We start from the raw sequence: 14,906 nt of genomic DNA, 5'->3' as shown, positions 1-14,906 counted from the left end.
CGTCGAATGGGACAACTCATCCATCCTGGGGCAAGACAAATAGACACACGCACGGAATTGACATAAGCATGGCATTGCAGCTGGAATTCTATCAACAAATACATTTACTTGAATCCCATTTAGCACACTCCAGAGGGAAAGAGCAGGAAATGACATCAACATTGGAAATGATGCCACCACAGGAAACACGTCACCAATCCCGGCATGCTCAAATACACAATTAAAAAGCGAGCTGTAGCACCAGTGCCTCAGCTGGAGGCGCACTGAAGGCGCTACATAGTATGATGATGAAACGTCTAAAAACGACCCTGCAAGCTCAGCGAGCAAACCTCCATCCTGGAGTTCAAGCTGAGCTACAAATCTTCTCAAAACTCGTTAGGTCTCCCTCTTTTCCATGAGATCTATCCAACTGGGAGAGGTTTTCTTCCCGCAAATGTGTGCAGCAATACAGTGCATTGCTCAGTAAAACTATTTTGGATGGCTGCCCAGCGGAGGGAAACTTGCAGCCCAAACTGGAAGTGACAGGATGCGCAGCTTCCATCCATTTACTGCTCCATACTGTGACAACGGATAGTCTTGATTTGAAGAACACTGCTAGAGAGATGTTGGGGAATCAATTCGACGACCAAGACTGGGAGGAATTTGGGAAATAGACAGAAAGTGGAGACTGAGAGGCAGTGTCATTGAAACATGTGGTCCCAGGTTTTAGAATGCTGAAGTGAATATATTTAGGTAGCATCTCGGAACGCAAGCCGGTGTTTAAAAGAATGATGTGGTTGCAGTTCATTGGTCTGAGTTCAGATCATGGAGAGATTTTCATGAGCATTTCTTCTGAAGTTTTTTAATTGGGAATAGGGTCAACAGGGTCATTGATTCATTGGCCTGAATCTAATAATAATGTGTCAGTGTCACTTATTTCTGAGAGTGACAGAGGAATCGACTCCACGAGAGTGAACTAGTTTCCTAGTGCTGTCTTATTGAACTCAACTCATGAACTATCCACAAAACCTGCTGTCACTCTCATTTAATGCCAAACTAATTCTCCCATCAATCATGGGTCGTGGTAAGCAGCGTCACCCGCATGTTCCTGAATATTCCGTGATACCTAGTACACATGGTACGTTTAAAATACCAATGGGCATGTGGTCGAGATTTCTCAGTTTGGAGCTGCCGTGCACATTTTCCCCTGAGCATGGCAGGGATGGGCCAATTACGTTACGATTTGGAGACTGGAACAAGAAAATTCTTAGTTGATGGGATAGCACAGAAGAAGACCATTCTCTTCCCAGAGGACCCACCTAGCATGTTCTGATCTCACCACTCAGCTCAATGCAGTATCTGCGATCTGCAGACATGTGTAACTATTCAGAACAAGCATCAATGAACTTCCCTGCTCTGCCAGGATAAGTGCCACCATATTGTCCCTGCTCCCTCGCACTCACTGAATATCTGTTATAGCAATTATCCCCTACAAGGCTCATGCACCACAAGTCTCATTACTGCACGCAGCGACTTGTCCCCCTCTCTGTTTCTGTCTCGCCTACGCAATGTCATTTACAAGGTCATAAAATATTTTTTAGAATGCTACTTCTAGAATTCTCTGGGTGATGACGTTTATAGAACGTTCCTGGTAATTTTCCAAACAATTGCCAGGTTCAGCAAGATATCCGTCCAACCGTTTGTAACACATCAGGCGAAGGAGCAGTTTTTTTTTTTCAAATCACAGGCGATAAAAATGCGATAATTGTGAGGTCATTCATACCATCAAATCTGCTGCATCACTCAACCAAAGACCGCGTCTGAACACTTGATTTATTACAGAAACAACACGTCTTGCAGAGACATTTTTTGTCTCTTCACACTTATCAAAGGTCTTTTGATAAGTCCTTTGTCTGTGAGTATTCCTGTCTATTGCAGTTACACATTCTCACAATCAGTTTTCTGGACGACTGGTTTTTAATTCAGGCGGAGGCCACAATTGCAGGTTCAGTTCCCCACACTGACAGAGTCTACCATTGAAGGCTCGCTTACTCAATGTGACCACTCATCCGCGATATGGTGGCCCTCATATTCAATCATCACGAGTCGTCTCCCTCTAATGAGAGAGCAGCCCCACGATCCTCAGCGAAGTAGCGACATTTCTTTATCACTTATTAAAAAACTTTTCCCGACATTACATTTTCCATTCTCAATCAATTTCAGGTTGTTCTGGTCACCTGCAATATCATTTTGTACCACTGTCAGCCTTTTCCACGCACACTGCACATTCCTGTCAAATCCCTGATAATCCTTGACTCTGTTATTATTGATGAAACCACTTGCCCATGTCTCAACAATATGCAATGTCTTTGCCTCCATAGTTGTCTGCGGAGAGAGGTCCAAAGTCTCAAAACACTCCCAGAAAAGAAAATATTTCTCCTCGACTCTGTCATAATTTGAAGACAATTTTTAAATGAAAAGGATAAAGTGATAAAATGTCCCGGCTCGCTGTACATACAGTCAGCTGTGTCGGAAGAGTGTGTTATTGCAGACGTAACCAGTCTGATTGAGAACACATCCGGAAGCCTGTGAATGAAGGTTATTTTTTGCTTCCTTATCTTGAAGGATATGGTTTTATTGGAAGCAGTTCAGCAATTTTTCTTTCTTATCCTTGGAATGAGTATCTATCAAATTGATTCAAACAAAATCTTGAGAAGAGTAAATCAGGTGGATACTCGATGGATGCATGTATCATAGAAACATTCCAATCCCTCTTTGCAGTCTTCCCTCTCTTCAAATACAGCTCAAGATGTTGGTTATATTACAGATCCGGATTCACTGTGAATGCAGACGCCATACCACAGGGTTAGCTCAACAAAATCATCTGCTCTCCCTGAATACAACCTTGCGCAGCATGACCTTCAGGAAAATAGCCAGCTCTTTTCCAATAACCTAAACGAAGAAGTATGAACAGGGAAGGTGTTGAACACTTGGCCCCTCCAGCCTGTCCTGACATTCAATACGAACTTGGCTAAGCTACTCCAGGGCTCAACTCTATTTTATTGGCAACTCCTTGTATCCCTTTCCTCGCCAATATGTCAAAACGCTAACCACCCCGTTTGCAAATACATTCAGTGATTTGGCCTCTGCAAGTGTCTGGCTTAGGGAAAATCAAACACTCTCACTATTTTCTCGTTGACGTTATTTCTCTGGGACATTGGAGGTTCTTTTTATCGTTGGAATATTCATTTAGTCTGGTCAGTTATGGAATATTTCACGCAATTCCACCAGTTACTCTGTAACCACTTCCAGGAAAACTGCGTATCAGTTGCTGCCCTTAGTTTCAGCATTTTATCAAAAACATTGTTACTTTCTGAGGGAACGTTTGTTCACATCCCTCCTATTACTAACTTAGTTATATCATTGAAATACATACTGAGTTTCTCCCTGTGAACAACAATGCCAAGTACTGATTTAAATTCTCTACTTTTTCACTTTAACGAATTCCATGGTCACAGACTCCAGGTATCGAATATATACTTTCCCGACTTTCTTCCAAGCGTCACACATTCATCTTGAACTATGTTTTAACGGTACAGAAGTGCTCTTTATGCATGTTTATATATTTCTTGCCAATTTATTGTTATTATGTTTTTTTTAACTTTACATCATATGCTTCTGGTTACTCAACTAAACATCCTAAATCTGTCCTGCACCAGTTCTCACCAATTTGTGATTGAGGAGAATCCTTGTGAATTCTGGGTAGTTCATCTTCTAATCGAGTCCTTCTTTTCGAAAAGAAACAATTATTGCTGAGTGTTATGGAATATATGCTTAAGTGTCTGCCCCTGTCCACCCACTGACATTCATCTGGATGAATTTTCACATCACAGATAAGGTAGAAAGCTGTAATTTCGATGACTGGTAATTTCCAATCATTTGCATTAAACTACAATGATAGCGATCCCCTTGTCCTCACTTCCCACTGCACTAGAATCCACATTCACAGAATCATGTTTTGCCACTTCCACCTCCACCAGCAGGACAACACCATCAAACACGTCTTTCCCTTCCATTCACTGTCCGTATTTCACAGGGACCATTCCCTCTGTGACACCCTCCATCAGGACGAAAGAGAAGACTGCAGATGTTGGAGGTTAGAGTTGAGAAAGTGGCGCTGGAAAAGCGCAGTATGTCAGGCAGCATCCAAGGAGCAGGAAAATCGACGTTTCGGGCAAGAAATCTTCATCTGTAATGAGACTGAATGCCTCGAGATAGTGAGAATAAACGCCTGTTTCCTGCTCCTCGGATGCTGCCTGACCTGCTGTGCTTTTCCAGCACCGCACTCTTGACACGTGCCATCACCCCAAGTACTTCCCCACTTCACCATGGCACCTTAACATGCAATTACAGAAGATACAACGCTTTCGTATTCACCGTTTCCCTCCGTACTGTCCAACGCCCCAAACACATCTTTCAGATGAAGGAATATTTTAGTTGTACTCATTCAATCCAGTCCACTGTGAGTGCTGCTGACAATGCAGTGTCTTTACTTTGGTGAGACCAAAAAACAATGCTTTGAGGAGCAATTCCAGCTGTCTATAAGAATATGCCTGACGTTCTCATTGTTTCACGCTTAAATAATCCACTTTACTCTCATGCTAACATTTCGGTCCTGAGCGGTTGCTGTGTTCCAATGAAGCACAAACCAAGGTCCAGTTACACGTCACTGCACATTTTGGTACGTTCTAGCCTGTCGGAGTTAATATTCAATTCCATAACTTCACAGCCTGATTCCCATTATGACTGTAATCCATCTTTAATACATTCTCCCTCTTGGTCTCCCTATGAAAATGTGAGGCTGACTCTTCTTTACGTTCATTCAAAAGACAGGTGCCTTTGTCTAAACATTCACACTTTAATTTACATTCATCTAACATCTGTATCTCTTTCACCGCAATGAAAAACCTATTTGTGTATAGTATTGCGCCTCCACGTGCTATGTTCCCCATCATCAAAACACATACCTCTGTGAAGACATTATAACGCCGATTTTCTAATTCCTTTTCTATTCTGAAGAATTGTCACGCCAGATTTGAAATATTATGTGTGTTTCGCCGTCTCCAAAGATGCTGCCAGACGCGTTGCGTTTCTCCAGACAACAATGGGCACAGAATAAATTTTCAATTCAACAAATGACTATGGATACACGAAGTAAAAATGCAAATAGCTGGAGAAACCAGGAGCTATAAGGAATGACTAACTCTGCGTTGTCTCCACAGATGAGTTCAGACTTGCTTCAGTTCTCCAGCAATAGTTGCTGTTGAACAAGTTTCAATAGCGTATGTCAGAGCTGCTGAAACGTCCTGTCCGACATGGAGTGTCATACGATATGAAGTGAACGATATCGCAAGGTGCACACATTAATTGATTCTGAAACGACAGAAGTTTTGCATCACTGAGAGTACAGAGCTTTTAATTATGGACAAGGAGATAAACAGAGGAAATTCCATTCTCTTTGAACACAGAAGATGGGTCTCATGAAAGGGAAAATAATTAGTGGAATATGTAAATAGGTTTTGAGAAATGAATCAAAGTGGAGGAGTGATACAATGGCATGACGCTCACTGAATGAGAGTAGTAAAATGACCACTTCAGAGACTAGAGTAGGTCACTGATATCAGGGTTAATAGGTGAAAGGTTGTTGGTCATAACTGCGGTACAGACAGCACAACTGTGCAAATAATGAGTTTCAGTCGCAGCTTGGAGACTTTGCGCAGTTCTGGTCACCCTGTGACATGAGAGGATGGAATTGGACTGGAGAGAGTACACAAGAAATTCGTTACACTGTGAAAGTGAAAGTGCAGTAATCCTCTGTTCCTTACAAAAGTTAGGAACAGAGGATTCTGAGAGGAGATTTGATTAAAACCGTTGTTTAACAATACTGATCAACATGTAGACCTCAACAATGTCCAGTTAAGCTACAACATGGCATCCCAACTCCGACTGTCAATGTTTTCATTGTGAAATCAAGGTAGGTATAGTAGGAATTGCAGATACTGGATATTAGACTGGTGCTGGGAAAACAATACTTCAATGCTTTATTATATTTTCTGAGCCCGTCCAGGACTTTCCTTTCGTGTGTATTGAATGTTTTCGGTTTTTGTTTCGTCCTGTTTAGTGTTGGTTTTCGTATCCGTCCGATGACCTGCTAGGTTTACTCCGTGAGTCCATTTTCATTTGGATTGGATTGCAGCGCTATTCTATGTTCTTTTTGTCCCGGTCCCTTAAAGTGTTATTCCTCCCTCTAACTAAAACTACATCGATCACACAGGCAGGAAACTAGGGGCCAGTATACACAAATACCCAATAGACACTTAAATACATGATCAACTCAATAACATCTTTACGGACATACGAAGAAGGACACCACTTTGACTGGGATAATACATTCATCCCAGGACAGGTTAAAAAAAAAAGACACGTACTGGAATTCCCAGAGGCCTGGCAGTGAAACCGCTACTCCATCAATGAACACATTCATTTGGCACCAATTGACAAACCTCTCAAAAATAGAACCAGAAATGTTATCACGGGTCTTAACGGGCCAAGACTATTAAACAGAAAGCGGAACAGAACACCAGCCCTTCGACTGTGGCTGACTGATGATGTCACCGAGCATGGTGACGAAACGTCTGATTACAAATTTACCAGCAGTGCGAGCAAACTGACAACTTGAAAAGTAAGTAAGGCATGCCTTGTGAGCTGACATTTTGAGCCCTTTAGATACTGTCTGCTCTGTTCACTGTGAGTGATCTTACCTCGCTGCAGGATTTATTATAGTCTCCAGATCTCCCTTCCCTCTATCTCACCAGTTGCTTTCAAAGAGATGACGGGTCAGACTACCAGCATTTTTGAAGTTTATTGAGTCAGGCATTTCCTGCCTATCTATTGTAGACAGAGAAATAGAGAGAATCGGAACGTAGAGTGAGTATTACACTTGGAGAATGGTACTGAGTCCCCTCGAGCCCCGGAATATCCCTGTGTCCACCGTGATCTCTGATGCCTCAATTGTATGGAGCCAAGAGTTCTGTTCAGTCATGATCTGAAGTAGATGCAAAAGCTGCCAGAGGCAAATAGACACTCAAGGTAAGGGATACCACATGGACAGACACTGAGTGATAGCACCAGCGTTCAGGATGGTATTAGCTTCAAACAGTGGTCACGAAGAAGGTGGTTGATTCATTGTGGAATTGGATCAGTACTCAGGGATGAGTGAGCTATTAGTGGTCAGACGATAGCTGAGTGTTATTCTCAAGACTGATCAGCAAGGGAAATCCATCTGATAGATTATTATCTTTCAGGGAAGGAAATTTATTGCAGGCATCTGTCTGGCATACATGTTATCCAGACCAAAACAATGTGGTTTAGTCTTAGCTGATCCATGAATTTGTCTAGCAATCCACTCAGTTCAAGGCGAGCGAGGGCAAGAAACACTGAACAGCGAGAAACATCTACATCACACGCGTCAAAAACCACAACTCTGCTGGGATAAGTGTCCTGGCTATTCACGTCGGTCGGTTTATGAAAAACGTCTTTAAACTGTCAGAGAAGACGCAGGGAACGAGTTCAGACGAAAGGAGCTTTCCGAATTGAAAGACAAAAATGAAGTATCAGAAAAGCATTGGGGATATTGCTGAAGATAAGGAGAAAGGAACTGGAAGGGACAGAGATGAACTAAAACTGCACACCAACTAATAAGTTAGTTCGAGGAAATTGTGAGACCATGTAAATTATAATGCCCTTGTTTTGGAAAAGAATAATTATCTGCAAGAAGGTAGATGGACACAGATTTAAATGAGATTCAGACACTAGACAGATGTGGCAGCAGAGTGAACATTTTGTGGAACATAGATATTCAACAGTACACAACTTTCTGGAGACTCAGGCAAAATGCAAAAGCAGGGTGGTTACCCACAGCAAGGACACGAGAAAGAAAATCATTTGGCATCAGATTATTCAGGTGAATCACCCTAAATGCATATTCTATGTACGACGTTTCAAAAGCACATGCAGGAGAACAGTTTTTCGTTTGCTGAACAACATTTAATTACTCATCACGGCATTAAACAGGAATTATTGGAATTTGTAACAAATCGGTGTAATAATTTGTGAGGCCTCAATCGTTCTACAATTTGGGACAGTCACACAGGCAAGATTGATGTTCAAAGAGGAGTTTGGAGAATGCTTTTTGGAAATATTTCTTTGACTAACATATTGTACAAATGGTCATGGATGTCGCTTTCTCAGATCGGTGAGGTGATGGAAGTGAGTGCACGAGTGATATCACTCTGAGCCATCCTCAGAGAAATTGTAATATATCGGAATTCAAATAGATAATGATGTTTTAAAATGACCAGTAGGCACACCCGACAATCAGAAATTCGGAACGTAGAGTGAGTGTTACACTTGGAGAATGGTACTGAGTCCCCTAGAGCCCCGGCATATCCCTGTGTCCACCGTGGTCTCTGATGCCTCAATTGTATGGAGCCAAGAGTTCTGTTCAGTCATGATCTGAAGTAGCTGCAAAACTTGCCAGAGGCAAATAGACACTCAAGGTAAGGGATACCACATGGACAGATACTGAGTGATAGCACCAGCGTTCAGCAAGGTATTAGCTTCAAACAGTGGTCACGAAGAAGGTGGTTGATGCATTGCGGAACTGTATCAGTACTCAGGGATGAGTGAGCTATTAGTGGTCAGACGATAGCTGAGTGTTATTTCACGACTGATCAGCAAGGGAAATCCATAGCTGAGTGTTATTTCACGACTGATCAGCAAGGGAAATCCATCTGATAGATTATTATCTTTCAGGGAAGGAAATTTATTACAGGCATCTGTCTGGCATACATGTTATCCTCACCAAAACAATGTGGTTTAGTCTTATCTGATCTATGAATTTGTCTAGCAATCCACTCAGTTCTAGGCGAGCTAGGGCAAGAAACACTGAACAGCGAGAAACATCTACATCACATGCGTCAAAAACCACAACTCTGCTGGGATAAGTCTCCTGGCCATTCACGTCGGTCAGTTTATGAAAAAAGTATTGAAACTGTCAGAGAAAACGCAGGGACCGAGTTCAGACGAAAGGAGCTTTCCGAATTGAAAGTATCGGAAAAGCATTGGGGATATGGTTGAAGATAAGGAGAAAGGAACTGGAAGGGACAGAGATGAACTAAAACTGCACACCAACTAATAAGTTAGTTAGAGGAAATTGTGAGACCATGTAAATTATAATGCCCTTGTTTTGGAAAAGAATAATTATCTGCAAGAAGATAGATGGACACAGACTTAAATGAGATTCAGACACTAGACAGATATGGCAGCAGAGTGAACATTTTGTGGAACATAAATATTCAACAGTACACAACTTTCTGGAGACTCAGGCAAAATGGAAAAACAGGGTGGTTACCCATAGCAAGGACACGAGAAAGGAATCATTTGGTATCAGATTATTCAGGTGAATCACCCTAAATGCAAATTCGATGTACGACGTTTCAAAAGCACATGCAGGAGAACAGTTTTTCGTTTGCTGAACAACATTTGATTACTCATCACGGCATTAAACAGGAATTATTGGAATTTGTAACAAAACGGTGTAATAATTTGTGAGACCTCAGTTTTTCTACAATTTGGGACAGTCGCACAGGCAAGATTGATGTTCAAAGAGGAGATTGGAGAATGCTTTTTGGAAATATTTCTTTGAATAACATATTGTACAAATGGTCATGGATGAAGCTGACTCAGATCGGTGAGGTGATGGAGGTGAGTGCACGAGTGATATCACTCTGAGCCATCCTCAGAGAAATTGTAATATATCGGAATTCAAATAGATAATGATTTTTTTAAATGACCAGTAGGCACACCCGACAATCAGAAACAACGCCGACTACATGAGCTTGAGTGGAGAACTGGCGAAGGTAAACAGGGCAAACAGACTGAAAGGTATTGCTGGAAGTGAAGAGTGGAAAAGATTCGAGGGAACTATGTAAAATATTCAACAAAAAGACAAAAGCTCATCATGATCTTCCCAACTGATCAGATGTAATTAAGAATGCTAAGAAGACAAGAAAAAAGTTAACAGTTCTGAAGAAACCAACTGTTAAGAAATATGGACGTATTTGTGAAAAGGTTCGCAAGGAGTCTCCAGGAGGAGTAGAGCAGTGGGAAGGGGGATCATTATCAGAGGTTAATAAGAAGATAGGAACAGGGCCGTTTCAGCGCAGAAGGTGTTCAGAGTGTTACAGAGAGTTGCAAGGTCCTGAGGAATATTACAGAAGCAGTACGTATTTCAGTAGCTGAAGGAGTTTGAAGCGGTCGTGATGGAAGTATGCAGTTTAATTTATGCAAGCGTTGTCTGAGGATGTCGCTGGCTGGACCAGCATACATTGCCCACTGCTACTTGCCCGAGGTCGCCCAGAGTCAGCCATATTGCTATGCGTCTGGGGTCTCATGTGAACAGAACAGGTAAGAATGTCAGATATCCTTCCTTAAAGGACATGCATGAACCAGCTGAGTATTTGTTTTTCCAGATAATCAATAATTATGTTATGGTGTTTTCACTAATGTCTTGTACAGCCACAAAAATGACATCCCAACTCCTATTCCCAAGGTTCTGACCAATGAGGGCAAGCATCCAAAACACCTGCTTCACCAGACTGTCTACCTGCAACACAACATTCAAAGAACTGTATCGTTATATTCTTAGGTCTCTCTGTTTGACAACATCACCCTGTGCACGTAGATTAACGAGTCTAGTCCAGCTTTGGTTTGTCTTAGCAAAATATAACGCCGTTTAGTTCTCCACCTGCTATACCTCAACACTGGATCAGCAGTCCTGTTGATGATCCCGTTGTGCTCTTAGATAATCCACGTCACCGTCCACTTTACGACCAATTTTAATGTCACTCATAAACTTGCTAAACATAACACCTGTACTCTCATACAAAGCGTTTATATAAATGATTCACAATAGTGGACCAGCACCGAAATTCACGGCACATCGTTGGTCACCGGGCTGCACTTTGAGCAACAACCCACTGCGAACACGCTCTGTCTTTAACCGTCAATTAAATTTTGACGGTTGGTGAGCACTCTCTGGTCGTGTGTGATCTAAACTTATTAACCTGTCTGGGGTGGGCAATAAACAAAGAAATATCTGACATATGTGAACATAGTATGGCAATTATCATGGGGAGTTTTCATCTATATGTAAACTGGTGGAACCAGTTTGGTCAGAGTCGACTTGAACAGCAGTTGGTTCTGTGTTTCACTGATATTGGCTTGAAAAGTATAGAATGAAACCAATGAGGGAGCAAGCTATCCTAGATCTGGTCCTGCGCAATGAGGCAGGAATATTTCATGACCTGTTAGTTAGAAATCTTCTTGGAAGGAGTGATCACAGCATTTTCATTTTAAAGTACAGATGGAGTGTGTTAAGATAAAATCTGTTCAAGAATCCTGGGCTTAAGCACAGGAGACTACAATAGAATGATCAAGGACTTGGCTCAAGTCAACTGGAAACAAAGCGTATATTGGGCGCGGGTTGACGAGCAGCGGAGGACATTCAAAGCATTCTTTTTCAAAGGGCTAAGCAAAAGCATATTCCAGTGAAAAGGAATGACTGCCAGAAAAGGGCTAAACTGCAATGAGTATCTCAAGAAATAAGGAAGGCTAACAAATTGAACGAGAAGAGATACAAATTTCCAAAAATAGCAGGGAACTAAAAGATTGGGAAAACTTCGAAGGTCAGCAGAAAGCCACAAAAAGTGCTTTGAAGAATAGTAAAACACATGAGAAATTGACAATGAGACGAACTTAGGGAAGCAGAACGATGCTCGGAAAGCTGTCGCTTACAAACAAAACTGTTGATTTTTAACCTGGTTTTGTGTGATTTTTAACTTTGTTCACCACCTCCAACACCACCACCTTCAAATGTTTGTAGGAGTAACAGTAGAAAGGATTATTACTTGAATGAAGAAACGTTGCAGTATATTGCTGTGCACAGGGAACTGGGTGCCCTTGTGCATGAATTACAGAAGTTGATCTAAAGGTGCGACCATTAATTAGGAAGGTAAATTGAATTTTGTCCTTCTTTAGTGAAGGGATGGAGTTTATAAGCTGTGACTTTTATATTGCGACTGTACAAGGTGCTGGTGAATCAACAACGGGATTACGGTGTGTGTGGTCTTTGGTCTCCTTACTTAAGAAAGGATGTATTGGCGCTGGAGGCTGTGCAGAGCACGTTAACAAGCTTGATTTCTGTGTTCAGAGTGTTTGCTTATGAGGAGATACAAAGTGTAGATTGGGACTATATTCATTGGAATGCAATAGATTCGGGGGATCTCAGAGAAACATATGAAATTATGAAGGGAACAGATAAGATAAATGTGGAGGGAATATTCCACTGCCAAGTGAAGCTCGGATAGGAGGGTATAAACACAAGATTAAAGGGAGCAAATGTCGGACTGAAATGAGAGGAAATTTTTACACCCAGATAGATTAGAATCTATGGAATTCCTTGCACAGTCAGGCAGTTGATACTATTTCAGTAACTGTTTGTGAAGCTGAGACCGACATATTTTGAAAAAAAAATAAATGAAAGGCAGGATGTGTGCGCGGGTATGTTCAGGAAAAGGTCACCCATGACCGTATTGAATGGCAGAGCAGGCTTGAAGGGTCGGACGGCCTACCCCTGCTCGTAGTTCTTACATTCTTTACTTCGGCCATGCAGAACCTTGTCAAAGGCCTTGCTACAGTCCATGTAGATGCCACAGATTCCTCTGCCTTGATCTATCATTTGTCTCTCTCCTCCAAAGCTATTCAGCTTTAACAGAAATGACTTTCCATGCTCAAATCCATGCTGTCTATTGCTTTTTAGCTATTGACTTTCCAAATGTATGATAATCTATTCACTCAGAATCTACTCCAACAACTGATGCAGCACATTCATCAGTCTCATTGGTTTTTAGTGGCTGACGATGATACAAATATCTCTGCAAGAGGCCCCGCAATTTCTTCCTGAGCATCTCACAATGTACTGGGATACATCTGCTCATGTCCCTCGGTGTTATAAAAAATTCTTTGAATTTCACGACATCAAGCACACCCTGTTAAAAAATGTGATCACTTTCCAAGATATTACCATTTATATTCCTAAGTTCCGGAGTTTCCCTGGCTTTCTCCAGTGGAAGTACTAACGCAAAATATTTGTTTCAGATCTCCGCCGTCAACAGTTGCTCCATGTCGACAGATGCATTGAATTTTAAGTACCTTAGTTTCTGCCTAGTTTAAATTTACACCTTGCTGAAACTGTTCAAAATGCTCCTGAAATTTCAAATATCCCCTAACCTACAATCCACTCCCCCACCCCTGTCAATTGTGCCATTAATGGTCACGCCAAAAGTAAAATCCAGCAGGTTTTAAAAATTCCCCTTTTATAAAATCATGAGTATTCCACTGTTTCTAAGTGTGAAGTTATTTATTTTGTCATATCCTTCCTATTACACTCTAGCTATTCCCAATTTACTGTCCGTCTTGCACCGTTTGGTTTCAGACTGACTGCACACAGAGGTTTGAGAATCCAAGATTCTGAGGGCCTGTGGCATGGTAGAGACTGGGGGGTTAGAAATGAGGAAACGTCAGCTTACAGAACAGCATGTAATAGACAAGATGCCTTCATTCATTACAAAGGGAATGGAGTGCAAAAATAGGGAAGTCTTCCTGAAACTATACAAGTAACGAATTGGATGAAACCCAGATCATTATGAATATTACAAGTGCCTTAAGGAAAAGCATTCTTGCATTGCAGGGAGGCCAGAGAAGGGTCCGTTGATCTTGGGGAATGGAAGGATATTCTAATCAGAAGAGGTTGAGTAGGTATGGCTTAAAACCATTGGAACTTAGAAGAACGAAAGAGAATGTTAATGGACACCCAAGATTCTGAGTGCCTTTGCAACGGTAGAAACTGGGAGGTTAGAAAATAGAACAGTACAGCGCATTTATAGTCCCTTTGGACAACAGTGGCTGCGCTGATTATGAGGCTATTTTAAACTAATCCCATCTGCATGCACATGCCTCATATTCCTCTAATCTCTGCCTGTTCGTATTTTTGTCTGAACGCCACTTAAGCACTTCGCCAACATTTCTACCTGTACACCATCCTGGGCAACTTCCACCCTCTATGCAAACAAACAGCTTGCCTCTTTCGTCTCATTTAAAATTTGACATTTTCACCTTATGCTGAGGCGCCCTAGTATTTGGCATTTCCTCAGTGGAAAATAGTTTCCCACCATCCCCACTATTCACGCCTCTCTTAATCCTATATACCTGGACCAAGTCGCCTCTCAGCTTCCTCCACTCGAGAAAAACAATGCAACTGATTACAACCTTTCCTGATCGTTAACACATGTTCATGCAGGCAACACTTCGACTTACATTTATCACATTCTCGTCCAGGCAACGTCTGGTAAATGTCTTTTGTACCTTCTCCAAATTTTCCATGTCCTTCCTGTCGTGTGGTGATGAGAACTACACATACCATTCCAAACTTAGCCGATTGAATGTTTATTCAGTTATAGCATGGCATGCAAACGTCTGCAATTAATGCTGCTATCGATGGAGGCAAGCATGCCATACACATTCTTTACCAGCACATCCTGCTGTGTTGTTATGTTCAGGAAGCTAGGGATTTGCATCCGAAATTCCTCCATATATCAAAGTGCCCGAGTGTCCAGTTATTTTCTCTTCTATTTGACTTCCCAAAATGCATCACCTCATACCTGTCACGATGAAATACATTTTTTCCATTTCTCCACCTAGATTTCCAGCTGACCGACATGCAACTTCATTATTTTACAGTCTTCCTA

This window comes from Chiloscyllium plagiosum, chromosome 8 (genome assembly GCF_004010195.1).
Source record: "Chiloscyllium plagiosum isolate BGI_BamShark_2017 chromosome 8, ASM401019v2, whole genome shotgun sequence".
Lineage (NCBI taxonomy): Eukaryota > Metazoa > Chordata > Chondrichthyes > Orectolobiformes > Hemiscylliidae > Chiloscyllium > Chiloscyllium plagiosum.
This window is presented reverse-complemented; position numbering follows the sequence as displayed.